At 44.4% G+C, this 9,762-nt stretch overlaps 1 pseudogene; it reads right to left on the bottom strand.

Annotated features, from left to right (window-relative positions):
• Positions 1-8,954: 8,954 nt before the first annotated feature.
• On the bottom strand, positions 8,955-9,104 carry LOC145292567 (U2 spliceosomal RNA; annotated as a pseudogene).
• Positions 9,105-9,762: the final 658 nt, after the last annotated feature.

Raw genomic sequence — 9,762 nt, 5'->3', positions numbered from 1 at the left:
ATTATATAAGAACACTGCCAGGCTCCTAAAGTGTGTGAAATTTTTAAAATATTGGCCCAGCCGTTTAGGAGTCCATAATGAATTCTCTCTCTCTCTCTCTCTCTCTCTCTCTCTCTCTCTCTCTCTCTCTCTCTCTCTCTCTCTCACACGCACACGCACGCACATACACACACACGCACACACACAGAGACAAAGTTTCTTTTATATAATAGATATATCAACTTGACAAGAAAGTTATTGCGGTTTTTAAACTTTTAGGTTTAGATGAACATATCTCGGCTCAAACAAAAATTTATTGATCGAAATAAACACCATCAGAATCAACACACCTTTGCCAACGCAAAACACGTGTATTTATGCTAGTAAGGTAAAAATCTTATGTTCTGGTACCGATGAAGTCGCTGAAGGCGTTTTTTTTGTTTTGTTTTTTTATATCGCTTAGATTTTTTAATCATTTCTCACGCAGAAAGTTGTCGAGATGTTTGAAAAAGTCGTAGCCGGTAGGTTAGAGATATGGAAAGTATGGCAGATGAGGCGGAGGCGGTGTTTCGTAGACTAATTCGTTCAACTTCTACAGGGTCGTTTTAGCAACGTGCGGTCGGGCATTGTTATGGAGGAGAATTGGGCCTTTTCTGTTGATTAATGCTGGGTGTTATGGTCACAGTTTCTGATATATTTCATCCATTTGTTGACAGTGCTTCTCCGCCGTAATGGTTTTGTTTACATTCAAAAAACTATAATGGATGAGACCGGTCGCAAGCAATCAAACAGTAAGCATTACTTTCCTTTGGTGCAATTCTGGCTTCGGGATGTGTCGTGAAGCTTCATCAGCGTCTAACAACTGAGCTGAGGCAGTAAAGAACGCACATTTTATCGCAAGTCACACCCTGGTCGAGAAACAGGTCGTTCTTTTTGCGTAGATGATGGAAAGATTATACTTCATAACGGCGTTTCTTTTGGTTTTCGTTCAAATCGTGAGGCACCAATTTATCCAGATTTTTGTCTTTTCAAGTGGTTGGAAATCGTCGTATACGTTACGTCTAATTCAGAAGCAAGTTCTCGAACAGGTGTACGTTGATTGGCTTCAACTAAGGCTCTTAATTGATCGTTGTGAACATCCGATGGCCGACCAGTATGGTCATCATCTTTCAGTCTCTCGTCACCGCCACGAAATTTCTTAAACCACCATTGTGCTGTGCGTTTAGTAGTGGTTCCTGGGCCAAACGCTTCGTTGATATCGTGAGCTGTTTCAGCAGCTTTCCGGCCTAGCTTGAATTGAAATAAGAAAATTGTGCAAATTTGCTTTTTTTTCCATCTTATATGCAACGTTTTGAAAAGAAGACATAATTGTTTTAAAACGATTGCAATTTAATCGATTATATAAAGTGAAAAGCGCTCTTTAAACTTACATTATGGCATATTAGGACGAAAAGTTATTTGAAAATACATCATTTGAAATCAAAATTAAAAATTCCACAAGAACTTTCATGTCAACTTAATGTATGAAGATAGATAACTAGATTAGAAAAATATCGACAATATGAAATATATACTGATGCATGTAAATTTATTTATGAATTCAATAAGGAAGATATATCACTGGCATATAGCATATAATAGGGTTATAATATATATATATATATATATATATATATATATTATGCCAACGATATATCTTACTTTTATATATATACATATATATATATGTATATATATATATATATATATATTATATATATATATATATATATATATTATATGCCATACACACACAAAAATAATAAAAATTCGTTACATTATACATTTCAAAAGTCCGTTGACACAAAACAAAAATTTGTCCCTTTTTTTTTCAAAAACAAAATAAATGAACACACAAAAAGCCGAAAAGTTCAACTATGAACACAAAAAACGCATTTCCAAACAGAATTTACACGCTGTTTCAGAGACTACATGCGACCTTTGAAAAATTCCTGTTTTGATTGACAGATTAAATTCAACAATTCGTCCAAACGATTTCATATTGACACAATTTTTCTAATTGACACTTCATACAAATTTCAAAACAATAATCGGTGACCCCCAATCTCTGCATTTGCGTGTGTGTGTGTGTGTGTGTTTTTTTTTATCAAACCAATTCATTTATCAATGAATTACGCATGGTGACTTGTTTACTATATTTCCATTCATTACTACGGATTTATTTTACGGCATATCGGCCTTTTCTTCTTTTTCTTTTTAATATTTCTTGTATCTTTTGTTCTCTGTGTGCGTGTGTGTTCAATTTTTTTTTGTTCTTTTTTTCTTTTTCGCATTTCTGTGATCGTGTAATTTTTTTTTCGTGGTATTATTTATTTATTTTTTTTTTAAATTATGTTGGACCCTTTTAAAACGTATTTTTAATTTTTTTCCGTGGTAACCGAAGTTCTTTTTTTTTTTTTAAACCCACCCTTGATGGGTGGTCTGGTCATTTACGGCACCAAATATTTATATATATATATATATATATATATATATATATATATATATATATATATATATATATATACATCCTGGTCACGGCACCAAATTACTATTTGTTATATAGGGGTTTACTTTTTATTAAGAGGGATGTTGATGTACTCAGAGAGAGAGAGAGATTGTTCATTTATAACGATTCCTATATATTAAATGTTCATTCCTTAATTGTGTTGAATGGGAGAAGAAGCTCTTTGAGTGAGGACATAGTGTTCAGACATTGTGTAGACATTGTGTAGACATTGTGTAGACATGAGATGTCGAGACGTGTATGTAAAGACATTTTATAACACAAATATATAATACAATTTCACTTTACCTTTTTGTAAGAATCATAAGACAAGACGAGCTTTACAAAACACATGATGGTTTATTTCGTCACACTGCCGTGTTTCCATCACCAAGAATTCAAGGCTTCACATTTTTTTCTTGACGTGACGTCTCGCTTCCTAAACGACTGACTCTCTCCGAGTTTCTTCACTGACTGTCTTCTCTAAAGTTTTTTCTCTATTCCTAGAACTTTCTATTTTCCGTGACGTCATACACATGTTAAAACATGTGCTTTCTTTCACGTGTTCTGGACATACGTGTCCAAAACTTTTCCTATGCTCAGTAACCTATTTTTCCAATATTTTAAAAACATTATCTTATAAGCTGCATTCTTTCAATTTAAAATTTCATAACAAACTTGATAGTTCACATTCTTTCCTTAAAATATTTTATCTATATTCTAAACAAGTTTGTTTTACATTTTTAAATTCTCACACGTAATCTATTTCTAAAACTAAATTACGAGGTTCGAATTCCGTCTGTTGCTATTTCATTTTCATTTTAACTAAATTCTCTATTTTTATACTTACATGAAAAGGGGACAGCCCTTATCATGTAACATCAGGGTAGCCTCGGAAGGTTCTCTAGTGCCAAAAAACAAACAATCGGGGGACAGGATCTCATTTGTACCACCAGTCAAGAGTCTCTTTACTTTTTATTTGTCTAACCTAGCGGGATGGGCTCTGTAGGACCCAGTACCACATGTGTCATGCCTATGGTGGTAACACGAATTCAAACTTGGTGCCTTGTCGGATGCACAAGCTAGCGTCATGCACCCACCTCTTGTCAAAGGCCACTTGAGGCAATCTCTTCCAATCGCATCTGATCTTTACTTTAAGCAGATGTTTAAAGTAGACGATCAGATCCCGATCCGGAACAGATATCCCTTCGCGGACTCGCTTGAGGCGTATGATCCATATGACCATCCTCGCTACTGCTAGTATCGCTAGAAACACCATTCTTTTCTCCCTAGGCAGCGGCGGATCCATGTTCTCCACAAAATATGATTCGTCGAGTTCAAGCCAGCGCTTGGCATCGATGTGAGCCGTTACCTCATTGACGTACCCTAGGAGGGTCTTGAGCCTGCTGCAGTGGAAAAAGGCATGACGGGCCGTTTCTCTCATGTCTTTGTCGCAGCGCAGGCAATAGACCCAGCTTTCTTCATTGTAAAGGTTGAGTTCCTCAAGGAGGGGCAGTGCGTTCCGGACAAGTCACCAGGTAACGGAAAATTCCGAATTTGTAAGAAAGTCTCGTCCCAGCACCCAACTCTACTGGCAGCGGACCTCCTCTAACAACATCCCTGTCCGTTTCACTAGCGGTTCCTTTTTGCTACGTCCCACTAGCTCCCAATAAAGCCTTTCCTAGACTGTTCAAGGACACTGGTCCCCGGCAACGCTCTAAGTGCGGACCGGCATTCGGTGTAGAATGTTTGTTCCCCCCTTGGTCTCCGCCATGCTTCGACCGAGGGGTCAGGTGTGAGATTGGAAAACGAGCTACCAACCGCAGTGACCCATGGAACGTCTACATACAACGAACGGCTCAGACCTCTCTGCAAACATAATGCTTACCCTTGTTCCACAAGAGTGTGTCAGGGTGCTCCTGTAAGCTGATTCATCGTTTTGCAGGGAGGGGAAGTACAGACAGATGGTAAAGGATGAGCGGAAAGACATTGTAGCACACGCCTCCGCCCGACCCTTCAAGGACAATTTCCTTCGAACCCAAGTCTTAACAGAGGATTCGACCTTGGCCTCTACTTCCGACCAGTTTTTCTTCAGCTGGAGACCCGGTCCGAAACACACACGAAGGATCCGGACCGGGCCGTCGGTCCAACTGAATATGCCTGGAAGCGAATTTACTCCGGTCCAGGCACCCAACCGCAGACACACCGACTTACTGCGATTGAAGACGGCCCCCATAACTTCTTTGTATCGAGCGAGCGCCTCGGTGACCACTTGAATGTCCGTGGGGTAAGACACGAACACGGTGACGTCATCGGTGAACGCAGAAACCCTGGCTCTTGTGCCTTCAGGAAGAGCTATCCCGCGCAGGACTGGTGTAGTCGCCTCATCCCTTAACTTGCGAAGGAGGGGTTCTAATGCCAGGACGTACAAGAGAGGTGATAGCGGACAACCTTGTCGCACCGACCGGGAGACGGCAAAAGACTCCGAAAGCTTACCGTTGATCTGCACCGCTACCGTTGGCCTGTCATACAGTACAGAGATCCACTTGCGGAAGTCCGGATTAAATCCAGCGGCTTCCAGCACAGATCCCAGGAACCGATTGTCCACCCTATCAAAAGCCTTGGACTGATCCAAACTGACCAGTGTGGCCTCTGCGTCGTCTTCTGTCCCCTCTATGATTGTGTGTATCAGATGAAGATTGACCTGAATCGATCTCCCCTTCACACCATAGTTCTGGTCTGGTTCGATCAAGTAAGTGATGACAACCTGCAACCGATTCACAAGAACCTTGGCCAAAATCTTAAACTCTGTGTTTAGCAGAGTCAAGGGCCTGAAATCGTTTTGACCTTTCCTCAGCAATGTGATCACTCCCTTGGCCACCTGCCCAGGGATGGAGCCCTGAACAAACCTTCAGAATAGGGACCAATATGGGCGACAGCCTCAAGTAAAATTCGTAGGGTAGACCATCAAGCCCCGGGGACTTGTTGCAGCTAACCTGCTTCAATGCAGTAATGATCTCATGTTCCGCACCAAGACCATCACAGCTAGCTGCTCGAGCCGCCATGAGGCAGGGCGAGTTGGTCAAATAGCTGCCAAACTCTTCGACTCTGAGTCTGAGTAGTTGGGTGAAGCGCTCCGACAGATGCTTTCGAAACCCCTCACAAATCTCCCGCGTCGACACGAGGGTGTGCCCTTCCAGGTCGTTTACCTTTCGAATGTACCCGTCCAAGGCGCACCTTAGAGCAGCCTTACACTCAACAGCGTCTACATTAACAGTCTCGTTCGAGACTTTCATTAGCCTAGCCCTAACTATCTGGCCCTCGTACCGCTCGCTAGCCAAGCAGTTGAGGTCTTGTTTAGCTAGTGCTATCTCTAGGGGGTCCCCCCTCCACCGCCTGGGTCAGCCTATTCTCTATACACTTCTTGGCCTTAGCCTTATCTAGTGTGAGGCATTGGCTGTACTGAGCCGAGAAGCGTCTAATCTTAGCCTTGAGACAAACCCACCACTTACTCCCGGTAACCGCCCCCCCCCCCACTAATACTGTTGGATTATCTCTGTAACCTTCAACCGGTAGTCCTCCAGCTCCAACAAGGTGCTGTTGAACTTCCAGTATCCGGCCAGTTTAGGCCTAGAGCTCAAGTTCAGATGGGCCATAACTAGTTTATGGTCTGAGTGTCTTAAAAAGTGGAATGTGGGGCAAGATAGAAAATCTACATCGCCTCTTCTAACTAACATCCAATCCAAGTAAGTACTTGGATAGGAAGGCGCATTAGGATGCCACATCCACATCTCCCGCCCCGAGTGATCCAGGTGAAATCTGTCGACCAGGTCGCACGAAGCCATCAGGTCAGACAGACTGCTGTCACACCACACTGACCCGCTAGTCCCCCTACCTTATCTATCTTGGGATCAAGGATGGCATTCCAATCACCCATTAAGACTACCCTCTCCGGATCATCTACAAAGCCCTCCACCCGTCGAAAGAAGGAAGCCCTCTCCACAGCGGAATGAGGCGCGTAAACTGCGACTATCCGAAACACGCTGCTATTTACGGCAACATCGATGACAATCACCCGCCCGTCCCCGTCTGCGTGAACAACATTCACCGATGCTGATAGGGTGCGATTTACTAGCAAGGAGATTCCACGACTATAGGTATTGCCATATGCTGAGTAAACATCGTAATAGTTCACCAGCAGCTGACAATCCCCGTCACAAATCAAGAGGGTCTCCTGTATAGCGGCAATATCTACCTTGAGGGACATCAGATCTCTCAGCACACGCGCCCTTGCTTCGACATCTGAGGCCCCTCACATTATAAGTAGCCAAGTTTAAAGCCATGGTCACCTACCTTATTCAGTGTCACACTCGGGCCTGAAATCCTCGGGGGTGAGGACGTGACAGGCCTGTCCAAGGCTTTCAGTGAGTAAGTCTGGTGAGGGTAATCCATCCTTGGCCACGCCTCCCACGTCCAGGGGGAAAGTGAGTAAGTGCCCTGTAAAAGGTGGATATAAACTGGGATTCTTCCCTCACATTTGTATATGATATTGTTCAGTGAGGGAGCTGGTGAGCTGCTGGCCTGGGATAGCATCCTTTGCTGCACCTATCATGGCCCAGAGGGCTTCAGTCCTAGCATTCTTGTTGACCCTAATGAAAGTGGTCAACAAGAGAACGTTCTTGAATTTGGTTGGGTCGGCGACGTTGTCGCCACTGACATATGCAAAGTTTCTCAACTTGTTGTACCGGACCTTCTGCTAGCCTTTGAGGTCAGGTATTGGTTGGAGAGGGTCCAGTTCGCAAATCCTTTCCCCTGGTAGGAAAGGGAGTTTTTTCGTCCGCTCCGTGCGGACTGGTGGCATAAGTTTTTCCTTGGCCGGGGGAGGAGGAGGAGTGAGGGTAGGAGTGATGGGAGTTCGGGGTGTAGGTTTTTGGGGGTTGTTGTTTACCCTATGCGGGGATGGGTTACGTGAAACTGTTCTGGGGGAGCTTGGGCGGGAAGGAGTTGGATCTACTGGCTGATTGGGGATGGGTGGTGGAAGGAGTTCAGCTTCTGTTTTACTATTGTCTTTGTGGGTGGGGGTGTCTCCTTTAGTTTTCCTGCTCTTCCTTCTCTTGCTCGTCTTTTTGGTGACTGTTGCTGTGGCTGTTTCCTCTGCATCTGTGGTCGCCTCTACTCCGTCCGACGCGATCTCTTCCTCGGAATCTTGGAGCTTCCTTTTGTTGGAGGAAGAGGATGCCTGCGTGTCCATCAGTGTGATGTCGGGTTGGGTTTTGGTCACTATTGGCTTGGGCAGGTTTTTGTTGGCTCTACCTTTCTTAGTGACCGTAACCCAACCTGCTTCTGCTACTGGGCCAGCATTTACTGCAGCTGAGGTTGTGACTTGTGTTGATGCTTGGGCTTCTGCTGGAGTTTTGGCCGGTGCTTTGGTGGGGGCTTTTCCCGGGGCTCTGGCTGGTTGTTTTATGGGACAGTCCTTTGCCATGTGTCCCATTTGCTGACAATGCCAACAGTGCGGCCTTCTCCCCTGCACGATCAGTGTCATGGTCCAGTCCCCAAACTTGAGCATGGCCGGAAGGGTGTCGAATTCGACCTTGGCCAGGACCATTCGGACTTTGTAGTTCCCGGTCATTACGTTGTGTTGACCTTCTGGCCTTCTCCTTCTCTTCATCCCTCGTCGGAGGTGCTACCTCCGATGGGGAGTACTCGAGTGGGGCGATGTGGCGCATCTGCGGTGGTATACGCCTTTTCCCCAGCATTGTGCGGAAAAACTGCACAGGCCGCTGCCACGAACCAAAGTGTAGCAGGGGAGAAAATAAAATGCAGGGAAATGGGTGGGGGTGGAGGGGAGAGGGTGAGGTCAGAAGAGAGAAAGAGGATTGACCTCCCCTCATGGGGATGTGGGATTAGTCAGCTCAGATCCCCCACAAGGGGGGAGAGCAGCGAAGGAAGACGCAGTGGGTGCTAGTTGGTCAGAGTGGCGCGTCGCAATTAAGAGACAGAGGGGTAGACATCTCCGCCCAAGGAGGGGAGCAGAGACGAAACACCCGCTCTACCCACGTCACCCTGCCTGCAAACAACCCCAAGGAAGCGAGAAAGAGAGTCCGGTATGCTCAATCCACTGGGAGAGCAGCGAAGGAAGACAAAGAGTGGGCCTGGCAGGTCAGAGTGCTGCACAGGCAATTAAGAGGGGAGAAAGTAGACCATTTTAACCTCAGAGGGGAGGAGGAAATGAAGTACCCAAAAGAAAAAAATGCTAAGATAACCTGATCAGGTCGCGTCTACCAAAGAAAGTGTTGTCGGTCCTGAGAACAGCAAACTCCCAAAGAAGGGATCGGTTTTCGGGTCCAGACTACAACACAATGGCGTCGGTCCTGGGGGAGCAAAAAGGGTCCAGACTCCCCAAAGAGGGGGTCGTCCCACTAACCAAGGTTAGTAAAGTCACAAAAGTGACCAAAGTAAAAGCCTTAAACTTGACGGGTGGGTCAAGTAGTGCACCTCTTGAAAAAAATAAAAAATGAGTAATACTGGGAGAAAAGATACTACACTTTGATCTTGGCCAAAAGGCCAAGAAAAGGGTATTTATTTGCTCCCATACTGAGCAAATTAGGCACAAGGCCGAGTTTAATGTGAGGAGTGAAAGGGAAATGGGGACCAACTCCCCGGGTAGTAGGGGAGCTGGATAGTAACAATTTGTATGAAGGGTTTCTCTTACATTGACCAAGGTCTTATATGTGGGGCTGCCCCCACATATGGTCTTTGCTTGCAGCATCCGCCAGAACAGATACCACACCCTGATCTTAGCCAAAAGGCCAAGAAAAGCTTAAAAAGCTAAGCATTTATTAACAACAGACCTTTGATCTTAACCAAAAAGGCCAAGCACAAATGTGTTACGGACAGTCCGACAGACCGACCAACCGACCGACGGAGTGACTTATAGAGTCACTTGCACGCGACTAAAAATATTTGTAGATGAAAAAACATTAGATGGTTTTCTTACTGATTATCCATCTAAGCATACTATGATCAAAAGTAACTTATTGAATGCAACACTTAATTTTCACCAAAGATTAAAGCTATTCATTAAGAATATAATTATGTGCAAGACAGCAATATTACCTGCACTATAAGTATTATAACTATCGCATACGATTTCAATTCAGAGGGGCTCCACATACACATGCTGTATTGTGGATTGACTGGGAAAAAATGCCCCAATTGACAAAATCGAATAAAGA

This window comes from Euprymna scolopes, chromosome 13, assembly GCF_053919585.1.
Source record: "Euprymna scolopes isolate OS-2025 chromosome 13, ASM5391958v1, whole genome shotgun sequence".
In the NCBI taxonomy this organism is placed as follows: domain Eukaryota; kingdom Metazoa; phylum Mollusca; class Cephalopoda; order Sepiida; family Sepiolidae; genus Euprymna; species Euprymna scolopes.
The sequence above is the reverse complement of the archived record's forward strand: the minus strand, read 5'-3'. Positions and strand labels throughout refer to the sequence as shown.